This window comes from Sander lucioperca, chromosome 8 (assembly GCF_008315115.2).
Source record: "Sander lucioperca isolate FBNREF2018 chromosome 8, SLUC_FBN_1.2, whole genome shotgun sequence".
Lineage (NCBI taxonomy): Eukaryota > Metazoa > Chordata > Actinopteri > Perciformes > Percidae > Sander > Sander lucioperca.
This window is the reverse complement of record NC_050180.1, coordinates 39261402-39281370: the sequence shown is the minus strand read 5'-3', so window position 1 is coordinate 39281370 and position 19969 is coordinate 39261402.

Here is a 19969-nt window from a genome sequence, read left to right as displayed (position 1 = left end):
CTGTAACACACTGCCATCCATTACCTCCCTATTGTTGGATACTAATTTAAAAAATAAAAGAGCAAAGAAGAAAATCATTAGTTTTTCACAATTTGATCACCTGATTTTAATTTCGGTTTAGCTTTTGTTTCAAAAGCATTGTTTTCATTTAGAGTAAATAGAAATTGGATTATGTTGAAAAAATTATTGGATTAAGAAGAGAAGGCCAAAATAAATTTCCATTTGGCCAAGAAAGAGAATGTTACTTAATCTGTCTTGATTGTACATGATTACTTTTTTAATTATTATTTTTTTTAGCTTTTCTTATCATTTTATTCTCTCCTTTTTTCGCATCTTGCTTCCATTTTGTTTGTCCTAACCAGCATGTCTATCGTCAACATGACACCGCTGTGACACAAACAGTGATATCTGAATAAAAATAAAAAATAAAATCAAAGGCAGTTACTGTAATCAGCTCCCCATTTAACAACAAATGAAACACCATCAGTTAGAAAACCGACCTCAAAAAGAGTCTCAACAAGTTGTCTTGGCTAAAACAGCCGAAAGTATAATGTAACTCGATGGCTTGTGTTGATTTTTGATTAAAACTGCAGACCTCAAAGCCGTCATCCAGATGTGTGTGTCAACACCAGGAAGGACCGGTCATCAAGAAATGGAGTAGAGAGAGGTGACCTGTCAGCATCTCACACACACACACACACACACACACACACACACACACACACACACACAAGACATGAGATAAGAGATAAGAGAGAAATACAGCATTGTGTGAAGTTCCTGTCGATGTGAAGAAAGCAAGACAGAGAAAGAAGGAAACTGACTGTTGACAGAGAAAGAAAATGTTCACATTACAATGAGGGAAAGTGTAACATTGTTGAAAACTATAACACAACTGTGGTTTTATCCACCTGATGAAAACTTTTCCACTCTAGAAATTAGAGATGGCCCGATACCATTTTTTGCTTCCCAATACCGATTCTGATACCTGAAGTTGCGTATCAGCCGATACCGAGTACCGATCTGATACCAGTGTGTCATATATTTTATTATGTTTTAACAACTGTATACTACTATCCCTGTATGGATGTGATATTATTTCTATCTTTGTTGTCAGTCTGGCTCAGGTTAAACTCTTTGTGAAACATGAATGCCCCAGAACTTTCTTTTATTATGCAGTTTGACAGTCCGTTATAACGGAAAAATAACATAAATAAACTACTTAATGTAGATTTTCTTTAGGGCTTTATTATGTGGTATCGGATCGGTGTATTAACTCCAGTACTTCCCGATACCGATGCCAGCGTTTTAGGCAGTATTGGAGCCGATACTGCGGTATTGGAACATCTCTACTAGAAATGTATTTATTTATTTGACATTTATTTATTGAAGAGGAATAACCCCTTGAGATGAACCATCTCGTTTTCGAGGGGGTCCTCGAGTCCAGATACAGAAATTAACATTGACCTTACAGCGGCAGTCAAACAGAAGAAAAAAAAAAAAAAAAAAAAAAACACAACTATGATTTCCGGTTTATTTGAAATACATTAAATCCAACTGCTGAGCAACTTGCACAAGCTGAAACTGTTTTTGCATGGTTTTAATATGTAGTCAGATATCGACAGACATACAGTATCTGATATATATTATGGCCAAGCATTAGTCGTAATTTAATATTGTGACTGCGTGATGATGCTCATGGAATTGAACGGTTACAAACCTTAGGTTTGCAGCACTCTATTTAGGTGTACCTTATCCAGATGGTAAAACTAGTTATAAAGGATGTACATTACACAACTAACATTGACCAAAATCTGACAACAAAACCAGTAGTTTGGTTTAGTAACAGTAATAATGCAATGAGAGGTGAGTTGGCTGTGAAGAAGTAACAATAAGCAGAGGAAAAACCTTTATGGAACTTCTTTGGGAACTTTGAGGAGACTCTCTGAAATCTAGATACATTGGCTGGGCTGATATTATCATCTGACTTTGATTTATCACAGATATATTGGTATCAATACAAAAGGCAAAATATGCTTGAGATACTTTAGAAAGAGTGTACTTGTGTTATGGTTATGTAAAAAAAAAGAAAAGAAAAAGTACCCAATATATCATTATCTGATATTGATTTTAGTATCAGTGTCCAACATCTAGTGTGAGTAGTAATGTAGTATTAAAGACATTTAATACTACAAATATTTCTAGACAAACATTACTACACTACAAATTTAGAAACAAATATAGTTTACTAAAGGGATGCAAACTTGATAAAGGAAACAATGTACGACAAGGAGAAAAGAAATGCAACTGAGCTGAATCAGTAGAAATGGTCCAAGAGAGCCGGGAGACGAGATGGAGAAATAATTTTAAGAGAGTGTGATTAGGATTACACCAAAAGAGGAAAATAAGCAACTAAAGGAAACACAAATAGAGAAAGTGAGGGAGAAAACAAAATCCTCACTCCACAAGTCAGTGCAGAGGTTCAAGCTGTCAGCAGCACCATCAGCCCTCCAACCGAAGTGAGCTGCTCTATGAACATCCACCCAAACGTAATCAACACACACACACACACACACACACACACACACACACACACACACACACACACACACACACACACACACACACACACACACACACACACAATTAGGCCTGGTGAGTTGCTCCCTCTGCTCTCCAGTGATCTGTGGTTAGCCATCATCTGGATGATATTTCTGTACTGGAAACCAGTAGGAGGAGAGCTGGAGGAAGGAGGTTGACTGTGGCTGATGCGGTGGGGGGGGGTTCGAAGAGATAGAGAGAAGGAGACAAAAAGAGTGAGATGAGTATGACAGATGAGGCAAAGACTGATTTTTCTCTCTAATTGGGCTTCCACGTCGAGCCAAGAGGAAGTGGGGCTGCCATGTCTCCTTTTCCCAACAATCCCTCACCTCGGCTGGCAGCGGAGCGCCCGGGGCTGGGCCTCCTCCCCCCCTGGAGCTCCCTCTGGGAGTGAGATGCCAGTTTCAATCTCAACCATTTCTCCTCACATCACTGGGGATTCTCACAGTGGTTATCCTTGCTTAGCAGTGTAAATGAGTTAGGAGTGACCTCCCTCCTGGTCTGCATTATACGCCAACTTGTTAATTTGACTCTTTTGTGCTGACAGAGAGAGAGAGATGATGCTAAGACACTGTTTCTTACCAGTACGTGCAGAGAGACCAGTGGAGACCACAGCTTTTCTAATGGTATACACAAACGTCACATGATGTTTTGACCCAATTATTTCCTGACTGTATGATTTATGGCTGTATTTACTCTCGTCATAATTAAAAATTGAGCCTATAGAATCATAAAACTGGGTTGGACACAGACACACACAAAACACACAGTCGGTACATATAGAGTAAATCATGTAATGCACAAGACATCAAATGTACAAGAATTTGCAAAGCAGAAAAATAAATGAATATTACAGTAACAACATGTTTGAGTGGAAAGGGGTGTGGGCCTGCATGATGAAAATGATTTTCAGTCAAACTGACTCGGATTGGAGATCTGAGGTTTTTGGGGGTTTTTTTTGAGGCCATGTATAAAAAATGTTCATCACTCAAGAGGGGGGTTTGGACCTCTTTCTCGTCCCTCGGTTGTGCTAGTTATAAAAAAATATATAATTTTCTGATTCTGACAATCTGTTGGCCAGCAAAGAAGGCCTTTCTGGCCATGACGGCCCACCTCTGTTATAGAGTGTGGTCTAGACCTACTCTATCTGTAAAGTGTCCTGAGATAATGTCTGTTATGAATTGACACTAAATACAATTGAATTGAATTAACATTATTCACACGCACACATAAACCCATACACATACAGTAACACCACCCAATACATCCACGACACATGTGGGGCAGACTTCTAAGGCAGATTGATGTTGCACATGGAGCACCCTGATACTCAACCTGCTGTACAGATGTATGGATGCTGGTGTCTCTGCGCAGCTGAAATACTGGATAAGTGTGAAAAAGCGTGAGTGTTTCAGAAAAACAGTACCGAAAGTCAAAATGTAATATTTTTTTGGCTGTGCTGCAGCGTGTGACACTTCTGTGAACTTCACTATAAAGCCTCGAACTGAGATACAAAAAAACGGATGAAGAGAAGATGTGAAAAGATCTGGGATAACATCAGATGGCTTGCTCATAAACTCAGCTATAAGCTTGTAAAGCAGCAATATCCCATACAAACTGCAGTCATTCATGCAACTATTTAGCATTGTTTTGTAGCCCATAGTACAGCACCACCTGGTTTTCTTTTGTTTTTAGTCAACATATCAGGCAGAACATTCTGTATTCATGCAGGATTAAAAACAGGGAAAATATCTAGCCTGGCTCTGTCCAAAAGTAAAAAAGTATGCATACATCTCTAACGTTAACATGTTTATCCTATTATTTAAATCTGTACACAAACAGAAACATGAAAATCATAATTAGTGGTTTCATGGGGAAGTTACGTGCACCATTTCTTGACAAACAACAGCCGGCTTCTCAAAGTCTTGTTGCGACAGTGAGGTTGCCAAGTTTGGTACAATGGTGCTTACAGCAACCTAAACCAAATCCGCGCTCACCAACTGTATCTGGCAACCCACACTTTAGCCAGAGATGCTGCACAGAAGTGATGGGGACCAAGAGAAATATGTTTGTCAAGAAATAATGACACACAACTCTATCTTTAACCTTAATCTACCTGTTAAATAAGTCAAATTTCAAGTTTTTAGCTTCTTTACGTTTGACAGAGCCAGGCTAGCTGTTTTTTCCCCCGTCTTTAAAACCAAGATATGTTAACCTAACCACATCCTGAGTCATTAAACTGAAATCATGTCACTCTTAGACAGAACAAGCTAATACATTTAATCCCAAAATAAACTGGTGTGCAAATGACAGTGATTATAAGATAATTAAATGCCATTTAGTTAGCACGCTGACTTCTTTTCAAAATGAAATCCATTATAGTTTGATAAAATAATCTTAACTCAAGGCCCACTTACTTACTTACTAGTTTTTTCCAAGCTTTCAAATCGGAAGGTCGGTGGTTCGATCCCTGGCCCTGCAGTCCCATGTCGGAGTGTCCTTGGGCAATACACTGAACCCTGAATTGCTCCCAATGCTGCACAGTGTAACTGTGTGTGAATGTGTATCTGATGAGCAGGTGGCACTTTGTATGGCAGCCTCGGCCACAGTGTGTGAGTGGTGAATAGTTTCTGTACTGTAAAAGTGCTTTGATTAGCCGTTAAGTCTAGAAAAGCCTAATCCATTTACATTTACAAATGGATCTCATGTCAATGGATGTAGTTTACTGAAACACAGAACCCACGTGTATAGAACTCTTTCACAGCGGACATTTTGGCATGCCATAGCAGGAAAAGCACAGGTGTAATTAATAAAATCAATGAGTGCAGCATTTAGTTGATTTCCACAGCCCTGGTATTTTCTCATGCTGGCTCAGTTGCATAGCTTACTGGAGCACTGGAACTGAGCAATCATAAACGGAATTTGTTTCACCTGTGCTTTTCCGTGAAAAAGGTCTATTGAGTTCTGATGTTGGCTGCCACTGATTGTATCACAATGAGTCATCTGTTGCCCATATTAGTTCATGTAATGACAGAGTTTCAAAACATTTCCACTTGGGGGCAGTACCACAGTTTGATGGTAGTGGTTTTCTTGCTCTATTCTGCTGGAGCAGTAAAATGTGGAACTTGTATGATGGCTACATCTGTAGTTAAAACAGCATAAAAGCCTCAGTACCCCCCCTCCCCCTTCCCCCCCAAGCCGCCAAGGCTGGACAGACTCCCAGCGAGGAGGAACCCCGTAGAGTCAGCTCTGCAGCTCAGACAACAACTGGCACACAGGCAGCGCTCGGCCCTTTGTCTGGTTTTCTATGTGGCATACATATGTGAGATGGATTTCAGCGCTTACAACAATAACAACCTCACATGGTTGAATCCCTTTCAAAGCTTTGACTCCACTAAAACCCTGTCCAACAGAACGTGACCATAATGAGAAATACATATGATAGAAAATTAAGATCAAACTTAAAGGACATGAGGGTGGTGTGTGCTTTCTGCACTCTTATTTGATCAGAGATTCCCTATGTAAACATCCACTTTACACCTCTTGGATGTCTAATAATCCTGACTTTCCAATGATATTTTTTACAAGAAAGTTCAAAGGGATTTTTAGCCTTTTGACATTTTAATAGAGCAAAGCTTCTTAGATCCTTCTCTCTCTTCTTACACACACATATGGGCATACATGGAGTTTTAGAGGTTTCCCATATTGTTTGATGGGAAACAAAGATAGAGATGAAGAGGGGAAGAGTCAAGAGGTCGAGGACATGAGTACATCTCATGTTGGAGAAAGCTCAAGAGACGCTCTATCAAAGCCGCTTTCCTTCCGCTCATAAATACCAGCTCAATGAATAATATTCCCCTTGCCCCTCACACCACGGGCATCAAGTCAAAATCACAGATCTGCTCAACATATGAGAGGCAAGATCATCACTTCAAGGAAAACTCAATGGCCCATACAAAATGTATCATACAACTGTAATTACATAGCGTAGTGTTTTAATGTAACAAGGTGGCCTAATGGTTAAGATACGTCTCTAAATGTCCATCATAACCTGCCGCTTGAGTCTGAAAGTTAAAAACCCTGAGAAAGTTTCTTTCAGAGATTAGTTTACAGGATAAATCATGCACTGACATTCAAGTATTTCAACTTAAACCTGCAATCACTGTTTTTTTTACTACTGTTATTGGAATACTGATATAATATTCCCCTTATAAAGTTATTATTCGTCAAAGATCCAGCAGACGCAGGACAACATTAACACTTATTTTGAGTCATGTTTCTATATAATACTCTTCCATCTCATTTTAGCTTGTTTTGATGTCAACCAACTCCTGTAGGAAATATCTGGCTCTTCACCTGCTAGCTAGTTGTTGACCGTGTCTGATGTTTAGTGCTGCGCAGAAAAACAGCTGAAAACAGATGGCTGCTGCAGCTAAAGTCAAGGTGGATGGGGCTGAACCAAAACAATGACGTTGTGGGCTGTAAAACCAAAAAAATGATCTGAAAGATATTAAAACCGTTCCATTGAGAAGAATTGCAGAGTTGATAACAGTTCTTTGGGTTCATCACTAAGAGCGAACCCTTCCACATTATACAGCTATTTTAGAAATATTGATTAATGCAGCTTTAAGGCTTTCTGATCACAAAAATACTATAGGCATAAATAATTATGATTTAGTTACTGTTATGTTATCGATGTTTTCTTATTTCATGTATGTTATCTGAAGGGGATCACTTCGTAAGCCATAACGACTTCAGTGATAATATGTGGCCAAACCCATCCCACCACCTGTTTTATGTGAAATTAAAAAAACTAGTACAGTGCCTGTTGAAAATGTGCCTGTTTGGAATGGGCCAATTGCTTGGCCTGTGGTATTGCTGCTTGTAGAATTCATCAAAACCAAATTGTACCCCAAAATTACTTACAAAAGGACCCCAAACCACTTCATAGGCAACTCCCCTGTATAACCTACTACTAACTTACTGATTTACCTGACAGAGAACGTTGCAGATTCAGAATGTAATCACAAAATATTACATACAATATTGAAAATGTGGAGTAATGTGGCTGGGTTGGTTCAGTGGGTAGAGCAGGTGCACATATAATGAAAGGTTTATGACGCAGTGGTCTAGGGTTCGAATCCGACCTGTGATGATTTCCTGCATGTGGCTCTGCCCTTTCTCACCTAGCTGTCCTGTCGAATAAAGGTGGAGAAGCCCAAAAAATAATCTTTAAAAAAAGAAAATGTGGAGTAATCAGACATTAGCTTCATGGACTCATGGCAGTGCACTACCCACCTGGCCCGTTATGAAAGCTGTGTGTGTGAGAGAGAGAGAGAGAGAGAGAGAGAGAGAGACGGTGCTGCCTCGTATCGTGTGATCGTTAACAAATTTAACATTTCAGCAGAGGTGTTAATTTCCATACAGGTTTAGTGGCTTGACAGTTAACGGTGAAGTAGGGGATTTGATTAACGGGGGTATTTTGGCGACGGTAATGTTATTAGTTAGCAGTAGACTTAATTAACCCGGGTTTGGTCTGATGAAAGTGCTGTGTCTGCCTGGTTCAGCTCTGAAATTTTCTCACATTGCCCAGCGCTGTGAAGGAATAATCTGAAGCACCTTTTTTTCGCCAACCTTATTCCACACAACAGTCGCGATGAGGTGTATTTCACATTTTAGCTGCCAAAGCTCCGCTGCTTTCTTCGACCCTCTCTGTGTCTGGTCCTGCGCTCTGCTCAGTGAGGCTATGTTTAGACGGAAACGATCTGAAGAGAAAACGCAAGAGTGGCGTTGCGTTCTCACTTTTAATTCTGTGTTTAGACGAGAGTTTTGTGGGGGAAATATGCGTGCATATGGTGACGCAAAAGTCTGTGAAATTCGATGTAGTATGCACGCCAGGCAGCTAGGTGGCACTGCCACACAACACCACCAAGGCTGCGCGCCTACGTAGAACCTTCCTTCTACTTCTCTTCTTAGTAGCGCGAAACCAAAACATGTCGAAGAGAACAACAAAAGCTTGTCTGGAAAGACGAGGAGGTGGAGTTGCATGTTTGTCTGATGATGACCGGCACAGTCGACCGTGATAAGCCACAGCACAGCACCCACGGGAGCACTACCAATATCCTGAGCCTCGCAGCCCTTCAGTGGCAGCGACCAGCGGGCAGAGGAGGCTGCAGACCCTCCTCTGCCCGCTGGCACTTGCTTTCTCTCTTTCTCTTCATCCGCAACGTTGTAGCCTACTCTGGCTCAAATGAATAGCCTACATAAGGTCATTGAACTATAACAACCTTATCCACATTGTCGAAATCATTTAAATATTGAGCCATTACATTGAAAATCTTTTAGATAACAGGAGCCTATAATTTCTGTAGCCTACTCCGTAACAACAGATTACCTGGACGCTTTTTTCTCATCTCTGTCCACACCGCTGTCTTCAGACTTTTGCGTTTTTACCCTTTAGACGGTAACGCGACGGTGGAGCGTTTTTAAGATTTCCACTCTGGAGGGTGGTTTCACTTTTTTGCGTTTTTAAGCCCCAAAAACGCTGTATAAACAAAAGGCACATCCGATAAAATATTTTTTTGGTTTCACCCGCGAGCGTCAGTAAACAGGGCCTCAGTGTGCAGTGCGAGAGGGGGAGTGGCCAGCGGTTAGGGCAAAAGCCAATGTGTGCTTCTTTTACCGATATATATTTAACGATATCGTTTGCTTTTCTAATCCAAACAACGTCAAACTTGGCACTGCACTTACTCGTGCCCGTAGCAAGACACCTGTCAAGTTTGAAATCCATCGGACTAACAGTTCGAGAGATATGTGCCTAACACACACACAGACAGACATACAGACAAACAGACAGACAGACAGACAGACAGACGTTCCTGCAATTTATAGATGGATGTTAAAGCTATAGCACGTAGTTTCTGTCTCCCCCATGAGGAATTTTAAGTAATGACAGCAAAACTTTTGGCGCGTCCACATGATACAAGCCTTCCGTGATCGAGCACCACTCCAACCCCACCTCCACGCAGTTGCTAGTAGCCAAGGAGGACACGGAGGATTAAAAAAAACATGATGGACTCTTCAAAAGAGGTAATTATCTTCACCCGATTTTCTACGCACGAAAGTTGCCGGACGACACCAGTTTCTGAACATAGCCATACTGAGAAATACAGAGAAAGTTTTGTGGAGCTGATAGTCTTAATTAGCTTTGTATCAACTCATTTGGCAATGGCTTGAATGTAACGGGCGTTCATTAATAAAAAAAGTTACGCACTTAAAGCTTTAAACCAATGATTTAACTGTGATTTTGAAATAAATGTGTCACACTGTGGCAACATGAACAGTCATTCTCACACTCTCAGTGGCTGTTGCCGTGTTGCTGTCAGGCCAGGGCTGCTGGAACAGGTTAGGGGTTAAGTACTGCGCTCAGAGGCACATTGGAGCCGTATTACTGCAGGACTTTCTGCTTTGATTTCTGTTTGTGGCGAAATAAAAGGCTTAACGAAAAGTATGGGTCAAGTTAGGATGATTGGCTTGTTGACAAGTGCATTGATTAGACCTTTTACAGTGGTAAAATAGTGATGATTTGTGATTTTTTTTTTTTTTTGAACAGCAGTTTGTGGGTAAGGAGTGTTGACTGTTCAATTTCCAGAAAAATGTTGACTTGGGGGAAAAAAATGTCAGAATTACAAAATCCCGCATTTAAAGATGGACTGTGTAGTGTGGGATAAAGAATGCAAAGTGCCCAAACCGTTCTTCTCCATGATTATAGGCCATAACGTTTAGACTGGAGATAAGTCTATATCCACGACGTTCCACTTCCAGGATTAGTCCGGTGCTGCCGGAAATTCTGCCGGATCACGTTCTTTTCGCTGAGATCTGTATATCAATCTGAATTTTCTGTTGCATGACTAAAAGAACCTTTAAACGTACACGTTCCAACAAAACAAGTTCCTTCCTGAGGTTATTTTGCAGCGGCACCATGGTTCTGTCGGGCGCTTAATGCTGCCTATGACGATTGTGATTGGTTTGAAGAAATGCCAATAAACCATCCCAGAAAGCTGTGTGGACTAGCCAGACCCTCCTCCGCAGCGCTGTGGAGGAAAGTCTGGCAATGCGAGACTAGACTGGAGATAATCTACTATCTTTCACTGTCATACCTTTATCCTTTTTATTTTGAATTCTTTTGAAACCTTGATTCAACAGGATGGTCTCTTGAGAGTAAAATTTCAGGTGAGTCCTGGACAAAATTTAGCTGAGCATGTGGTATGTTTTGTTACCTCAATACCTTTCACATTCATATATTCATTTTAACAGTGCAGTCTTCACCCTCAGCAGCTCCACTACATCCACCTTGCTCCTGCGCATCTCTGGTAATTGCTGGCTGGGCATGGAGGATGAGGAATTCTGCAATTTTCCCCAATGTGGGCAGGGAGAAAGGGATTCCTAAAGAGATGTTTACCAGGAAGCCACAGGGCTTAAACAGCCTGTTGGAGGATTACTGCAGGATCTCCTTAGAGCGGGGCTGACAGAGAAATATGGCTTCCAACACATCCATGCTTCTTTTATCAGCCATGGCAAGTAAGACGGGCATGTGGGGCTTTTTTTTCTCATGTCTTTCTTTCTCTCTTTTTTATGGAAGAAGGGGAAGGAAAGGAGGTGAGGAGAGGCGGAGGGCAGCGTTCCTTCTTTCCATCAGAGATGCGGAGCTGAGGACTTCTGCCAGCGAGCAGAGCTTTGAAAGTGAAACGTAAGAATGGCAGATCAGAGAGGCCAAAGAAAAATGATATTCTCCTCGTTACAACTCCCCCGGCCAGGGCCTTTGTTGTGGGTGCTTCTGCTTTTAACTGGAAACAGGTCCAGGCGCCTCCTGTGTTTCTGCAGTGTCCCACACTCACACACACACACACACACACACACACACACGTGTGCTTCGGTGTACAGTACGTTCGGGCACATTAAAACTCTCCATCATTTCTCCATCCCCTAAAGCCTGGTGACAGCTTGTTAAACCTGATGCCATGTGCAGAGCCTCGCTCTCTGCAGGATCTTTGTCCTCACCTGTCAGTGAAGACACCGGGTGGCCAGGTGGGGGCGTCCCACCGTAGATGGCAGGTGGAAACCAAAGGCCACGTTGCAGGTATGATAGCAGAATTCAGTGCAGAAGGAGAGGAGCCTATAACATCCCTCATGTATAAATAAATCTGTCAACACCATCCTGTTCTCGCTTTCTATCTCCTCCTACATAATATTTCACAACCTGAGATCTGAGTCCATGTGAACTGGTCACTGAAATGTTTCTTTTTGAGATTTGTTGCCAGATATTGTGAAGAGAAGTGTGATGGGAATTGCAAAAGTGGGAATGAAAAAATAAAAACCCACCAGTATATATCTATTTTGCCCTTTATCTGGAATGATAATAAAGACTTGAGCAAACTAACATACTGTACATGTGTCCCGTGTCCCACTGGAAATAAAGTCTTCTGGGGACGACGGGATACAGCGGCGCCTTCATTCTCTCTGCTTTATTTACACACTTGGAGCTGCTGGTTCCCACAGAGTCAAAGCGATTGGCACTGGAGCAGACTTTGTAGTAGAGTCTGAGCCGGTAGTCCTGGTTTGGATGTTTTCCTCACTCTGCAAAAGACACAAACCATATGAACAAAACATTTAGTCTCATGGTAAAACTTAAAATTGTATTTTATCTCATTATGCCAAGAGGCAAGACAATTCCACTTTATTTCAGCACAGTTTTACCTGTTATATCAGATCAGATCACTTCACAAAATAAGACTTATAAAAAGCTGTTCTGCATCAGAAATAGATTTTCTTTTTCTTCAACAAAGTGAGATTGCAGGTCTCTGTAATGGATTAAATGACTTCTTAAAATGGATACTTCATGGGTTTTTTTTTGCAGTGCTTAAATGAAACACCCCAGAGCCAAGTACAGCACATCTCACTTCATCCTACGAGGGGTACGCCCCCCCCCCGCCCACACACACACACACACACAAACACACACACACACACGCACATACACACACGCACGTACGCACACAATAACATTTATGCTTTCCATTTGCTATCTGATATGGCAGATTTTTGTGGATTTAATGCTTTGTTGAATCGAACAGAAAAAGTGTAAAACTAATGTGGCGCCACTTTTCATTTGGTAAATATGCTTTGTGTGCCCGGCGCCCTGGTTCCATATTTTGGGGCGGGCGGCAGACCAACGCGCTTCAGAGGCAGTGCCAAAGCCTGTGGCGAGGTGGGCGTTGCTTTAGCATGTGAGCACTCATCTTTTTGGAATTAAAAGAGAAGGTGATTGACAACGTTAAGTGATGGCCGGAGGGGAGATTCAGAGACTTTATTTTGATTCATTCATTGCATGCTTACACACAGAAACAAACACGTGCACATGCATACCGTTCCCGAGCCAACTGGTCCTGAGAAAAGCTCACAATTTGTCTAGATTTTATCAGAGTAGAAAATGAAAGCTTAGCATATTGTCTGTAATGCATAACAAATCCTTAGCCCCCTCTGCCAAACCATACAATCAAGGCCCGGATTTGACCAAAACAACTTGTCTTTTTGATGTTAAACCCAGTTATTTGCCCCAGTAAAACACATTTAACCTTTTACCTCTTTAATGGTAACTTAAACGTCTGCTATTGCCTCTCACTGGTTTCATATTGGCAGTCACAGAGTCGGTCAGTAAAGTGATTCCCATGCCTCTCGCCTCCATCTAGTTCCACATCTGCTGCATATCATTAAATGGAAAAATCCAGTAAAAAAAATATATTTACTTCTCGCTCGGCTCTTTGAGCTAAATATACTTTTCCAGTTGTGTTCGGATTGATTAGGCTCTGAGAAATGGTGATGGTTTTTCTTGTGCAGCTGTCACAAATCAGGTGTCTGATTTTCATCAGTTGAGTCCATCCTGTGATAGATTAGTGGTGCACAGCAGAAAGCTTGGACCAATGTAGAGACTGAGACCTTCTGCCGTTTACTTCCAGAGACACAAACAGACTTTTTTTTTTTCTTAACTATTTTTACTCATTTTAACATATTACATGCTATCCTCAACCCATCTATCCTGTTCTTCTTGACATGCTGTCCATATTACAATCTCGCTTTCTGCAGAGAAAATGTCACTTTCACTAATTTTCACTCATTCCTCCAAAGTCCCAAATGAGTCTTCTAAATGAGGCATGTTACTCCTCCATCATTTTGGTAATACAGAGGATACGGTTTCTTTTTTTCCCCCTGAATTAACTTGGCATAACACATTTCCAAAGTAGCCTAACGTTGTGTGCGATTCCAAGGAACAAATTATGCTAAGTGTATTCACAGCTGCAATATTTATTTGGTTTCTGCTGTTACATCAAAAGATAATTTGTTACAGCATTAAGGTTTATAATAGATGTGCATAGCATTCTGCTGGAACTAATACTCCCAAAAGCAAGGGTAGTTAGGAAGGAAAGTGTATTACAAATAATATAAACACAATTCAAATTTTAATACAAACAATCTGCAACTGATACCACATACTTCGGTTGAAACAATATCTCAACTTCTCAAAGATTCAGCTAATATTTAAATAACAAAAGTACCATATTTTGGTAAGTGTCTTCACTGGCTGCCCATTTGTTTTGATATGTTTCAGTGTTTCAAAGACTTTAAGTCATGTGCAAGAGCGTAGGTATTATTTGCATGTGTATGCATGTTGCCATGGGTGTATGCATGTATGTGTCCACCCACAAATGAGAGTACCTGGCTGTCTCTATTCAACACCATCCAGTTTTCAGCCGAGAGAAAACGTGAAGATCAGACCCTCCGCTCAACTAGCAGATGTAGACAAGAACAACCAATTTGAATATTGGCAATGCAGCGTCTTGCTATATCCCACAGTCATGTACAATATGTAGCGGTTGTGGCCCCTTTCTCCCCTCAAGAGGGAAACAAAAAAGCACTAGGAACGAGCAAGGTTTTGACTTTGGTTTGATTCTAATTGGTCAGGTTATTACTTTGTGATTTGCATAATTTTTACGAAGGGAAAGGCAGAGAGCTGATTAGAGAAAATGTCACAGTGGATTCACATTTCAGCAGCAACTGATTAGATATGAAGCTTTCCAAATGAGCCTCGAGGACATAGGAAAAGTCTTCAGATGATGAGAAAAAAAAGAAAAGAAAAGACTTGGAAGAAAGAAAAGAAAGCGGGCGAAGAGGGCAAGCTGGAGAGTGTTGTTATCCCATTCTTATTTCATGGAGGCATTCAATCAAGGCTTGCTGGATGTTCAATGTTCAGAAAGAATCATTTCAAAGTATTTATTACATATCATGACGAAGAAGCGCTGCACTCCATGAGTTTTATGTGTCTTTTTATTTTCATACAAGTCTTTGTGTTCCAAAGTCAGGTTCAAGTATTCACCCCAGTAAAAGGGTTCACACAGCCAGGCATGAGGACACAAAGTTTCAAGCGGGTTATTAGACAAGTCGAGCTTTTGCTCCCCCCCAAACTTCAAAGGGTTTCTTTTTTAATATGGAACATTATTTCCTCGAGGAGAAAATAAGTGATTGTTCTGCAGTGTTTTGCTGAAAGACAGAGAGAAGCAGAATGACAAGAGCAGACACACTAACAGTCTCTGAAGCTGCTGGCAGGCACTTTCCTCATCTGTGCCCACACTGCAAACACCAAGTTATCAGTCACGTTACTTTCAACAGTGATTTAATGTGTAATCTGTCACTCCACACTGCTAAAAGAAAGTAGGAAATCGTCTGATTTGCCCCGAATAGGCAAGAAAGTTGCAATATTAAAAGCATGGTTGTTGCTGCATCTCAGATACCTAAATCTATGCTCACATGAAATCCATAATTTTACTGGCTGTTCTGATTCATTTAATTATAAACATTTATGCCAGCCTTAATTGTTAGGTTTACCATTCTCTGAAGAACAAATTACAGTAGATTAAACTCAGCTACATCCCAGCTTACAACTATTAATCAATATTTTATTTTTATTTGTTTATATATTGTTCTTGTTTTATCCCCTAACATAAAATGCAAACTCCTGCAGGTAGGACCAGTACCAGTACAATATACATAATAGTATATATATACAAGAGATCCTTGCTGTTGCATTTTGCATGTTGATTATATGTGTATATATATATATATGCCATATATATGACGCTAAAAGTCTCTTTTCATATCTAAACGCGCTTTATCTAAACGCGCTTGGTCGGGACTATTGGCGTCACTTTTGACGCAGTTAGGTTAAGGAAAAGGTCGTGGGTGGGCTTACGTTTCCATGACACGCAGGAAGAACGGACGGTTGGGTTTAGGAAAAAAGCGGCGGTTGGGTTTAGGAAACGTGACACACACGATCCCCGGTCTCCTGGGTGAAAGTCCTGTGTTGTCTGACCCATCGCCCACCCCAACCAACCTCCCTATGCGGATTTTCGGCCTTTCATACTACTCAGTACCGTAGTCGCTCTTAGTGCTACGTCATCTTCAAACCCCGTGTAGCTGCTGCACTCCCTGGTGTGTTCAACAAACACACCGAAGGACGCTTTTCTCGTTGCTTCAGACGCTGACAGCCACTGTCCAAACGTCCGTATTTTACGAGTTCGGAGTGAGAACAGGTTGGCTTAAACAGAGCATTTCAGAAAAAAAAATTGTTTTTTTTACTTTAAAGCATGTAAACATGTATAAACCCAAATGTTCTAGTATAAACCCAAAATACAAGCAAGAACCTGAAAATGAGCATAATATGGGACCTTAAAAATGTGACTAACATGTCTCAACCAGATCTGGTCCTCGTCAGGACTTTCAGTACTTTCAAATCAGATGTCTAGCAGATCCACATTTACATTTTTGGATGCTGATATTCTACTACTTACAAATATCAATGTGTGTGCTGGATTTGTTCCCTTAAATGACCTAAAGTTGCATTTTTTTACAAAACAGACTGGCGGAGATACTTGATTGGAGAAGTGTTTGAAGCAGAGGTGAAGAAGTAGTGTTTCTCTTCTTCGTCCTTAGTTGCTGTCAGTCAAACAAGACACTGAAGAAGTAGAGCTGCTCAACGCAGCCAGCTGTGGTGGACAGCTACAGTATGAAGTATCACACACACACTTTCCTTCAGGCCATTTCTGCATGTTCTAATGCAGCATTCAGATTAGTAATAAATGACAAACTAGATATCATTGAGTGTTAATAAGAGATGACAGTAAATTATAACAACACAAAGACCTGCCAACTGTCTTGAGTTTCAGCCTCCTGTCGCCACAGATTTACAAACTAGATGACAAAACTCTGCTCCTCTTAAGACTAAAACTACAGAACTAAACCCCTGATGACATGCAAGGTATTGGAAAAGTCCCAGTATTGCATTCTGGGATTTTCCTATAAAAACATTTGGTTGATAATTGGTCTGATGCTGCACTTTATGCGTTGATGGTTAAACCACCTTTAAAGTGGATTCACCCTTTATCCATCACAATGGATAAAACAAACAATGCATACTGAGCTACCACAAAGTGTGATTCCACATACGTACACACGCAATTCTGTGTGCACCAACATGTGTAAACAATAATGATAATAATAATAATAATAATAATAATAATAATAATAATAATAATAATAATAATACTTTTATTTATATAGCACTTTTCAAGCATTAAGCACAAAGTGATTTCCAGATAAAAAAAAATGTACAAGATATGAATTAGGATTCAGAAACCCACTTCATTAAAGAGTGAAAGTGCATGAAAAATGAATGGGAGTGCATCTAAATGATAATACAAATCAAGCATAATTTAAATACGTAATGACATTGAAATTCAAATAAAGCATAAAAGTCAAACAGTACACAGAAAGGTCATTTAGCCAAGCTTTAGGTGTCTTAACTTTAAAATACATTATTAAAAATGCTTACCGACTGTGCATCCAAATTCAAAGTCAAATTCAGGATATGTCTGATCAGATCAGTCTGTATTATAAGCAACTAAAATAACTTAAGTCAGGCTTTACTTCCGCTAATGGTTAAAGAGGAACAACTTAGAAAACCTGTTGTCAATAGATGGAAATGTAATAAAAGTAGATTTAAATAAGTTAAATGTCTCCTCTAGTCACAAACGACTCCCTCACTCATACTTTTCAATGAGCCGTTTTACTTCCTGTCATGTCAAACTAACCCCTTCCTGGAAAACATTGACTTGTACTCTGACTACTCAGTTCCCTTTTACATAACTTCACAGGAAAGGGCTCCAAACAATCTCTGGGCACATGAATAAAGAGAACACTTCCCAAAGAAGCAAAACTTAGACAGTCTACCAAAAGGAGCAGTGAGGAGGAGGAAATGGCGTTTATGTGCAACATGGAGACCAAAGTGAAAGTTAATGTCTTAATGCACTCGCAGAAGAGTTCACAGTCATCCCAGTAGCTTCAAGCACCTCAGGGAGGAATATACGTTCACACGAATAATACTTTCACACAAGACCACCACCCCTTTGTTAGATGTGAGCAAATCATCCGCTGCTGTATGGATTGAATCATAAGAGTCTGAAATGGCGTGACTGCAGACTGAGTTACACCTCCCAGACATCAAATACTCTGGACATCCATCACTCAGCCGCTACATGACATTTATAGCCACTGATGTGTTTGCTCCTTTGCCTTTGCTTTGGCAATCTGGACAATGCTGCAGCTACTTACTTCCAGATATAAAAAGAAAGCTTTCTACGTCAGCATCTCCATAAAAAAAGAAAACTCAAAATTCTGTTAACTTATAATTCTAGCTTTTAGCCATTAAAAAAAGGAGCTTAAACTTCTTACTCATACTTTAAAAAAATATACTATATACAATACTGTTAATATTTTAGGTACATATTGTTTCAGTATAATGATCCCATATACATCAAGAAAGTCTAATATCCATCCATCTTGTAATAATAATACTGTGCAATTCCACTACTGTGCAATATCTGTATATTGTGCAATATCAATGCTCTCATTGTCCAATATCTATTACTCATTGAATATGATCACCACTATTGGGCAATATTCAAATAATGTGCAATAACCCTCACTGCATATCACACTGCATATAAAACCATACTTATTTTTTCATATGTATATAGTGTCTCTACTGTGCACCTTACTCCCCTCCCCCCCCCCCTTTTAATCTCATTGTACATGTGTATAGTGACAATAAAATGCATTCAATTCTATTCTATCCTATCTTGTGTTCAGGTGAAACGATTGCTCTGTCTATAAGAGAAGCAGTTCATTTCCCACAACTATAAATGAAGAGACATTTTAACAAAAATACAATTACAAGATGTATTCTGATTTTAGGCTAGAGAAGAAGAAATAAGAAAAAAAATCAGCCAAAGGTATGATGATATTTCACATTGATTCCAACACAAATTTGTGTTTTAAGAATGTTTTACAAGCAATCTATTTTTTTTTTTTTTCATCAAGGTGTTGACAATAATTTCCAGAAAATTCACAAAATAAGAAAAACTTAACTTAAAAGTTTCTTGATTAGGTTTGAAATTTCAGGTCTTTTAAAGTTATACTTTTCAAGCAACAATACCACACAGACATAAGTAAGCCCAAATAAATGTGACTAACTCAGTTATATTAAAATGTCAGCCTCGCCAACTCATGTAACTCCAACACATGAAAATAAGTCAGAATACATTGCAGTCCCACACACACCAACAATTTATTTTGACAATCATTTTCAAAGACAAAAAAGACAATGACACCATCTGTTCCAATGACCTGAGACCCTGAATTTAGAAAGGTCTAAGGGTCTAAGGTCTTTCAACCTGTTACTTTTGTTGTTTGCTGTTGGTCTTGTCTATCTCTCTATTGCTCCTTTGTCCTAAATTGTGTGGGAAAGCAGGAAACATGCAGATAAAGCGCTTTTATTGAGTCAGGCCCACCGCACATAATGTCTTTAGCATTACTTTGCTCCTTTTCCCGCTAAAAAAAAATTAAATACATGAATCAAATTTCCCCTTATCTTGCCTGCATTTAAAATGTTAAAACCATGATGGGCAGCCATCGGGTTTAGGCCTTCCTGCAGGAGAAATTTGCTGCATGAATTTGCGACCCATGTCCGCGGACTCTGCTGTATTTAGTCTGATAATAAACCTGGGAGAGACAGAGGTGGAGGAGCCGAGAGCCTCGCCAGGGCATGATAACACCTTGACAATTCAACACACATGTGCCGCGGCGTGCTGGGCCGCAGCCTGGGGGCAGAGCCTCAACCAGCATGTGGAAGAGGTTTTCCACTCAGCTGAACGTCCATTACCTCCAGTACGGCGGCCCCGGAGCCAGATCTCACTCTACA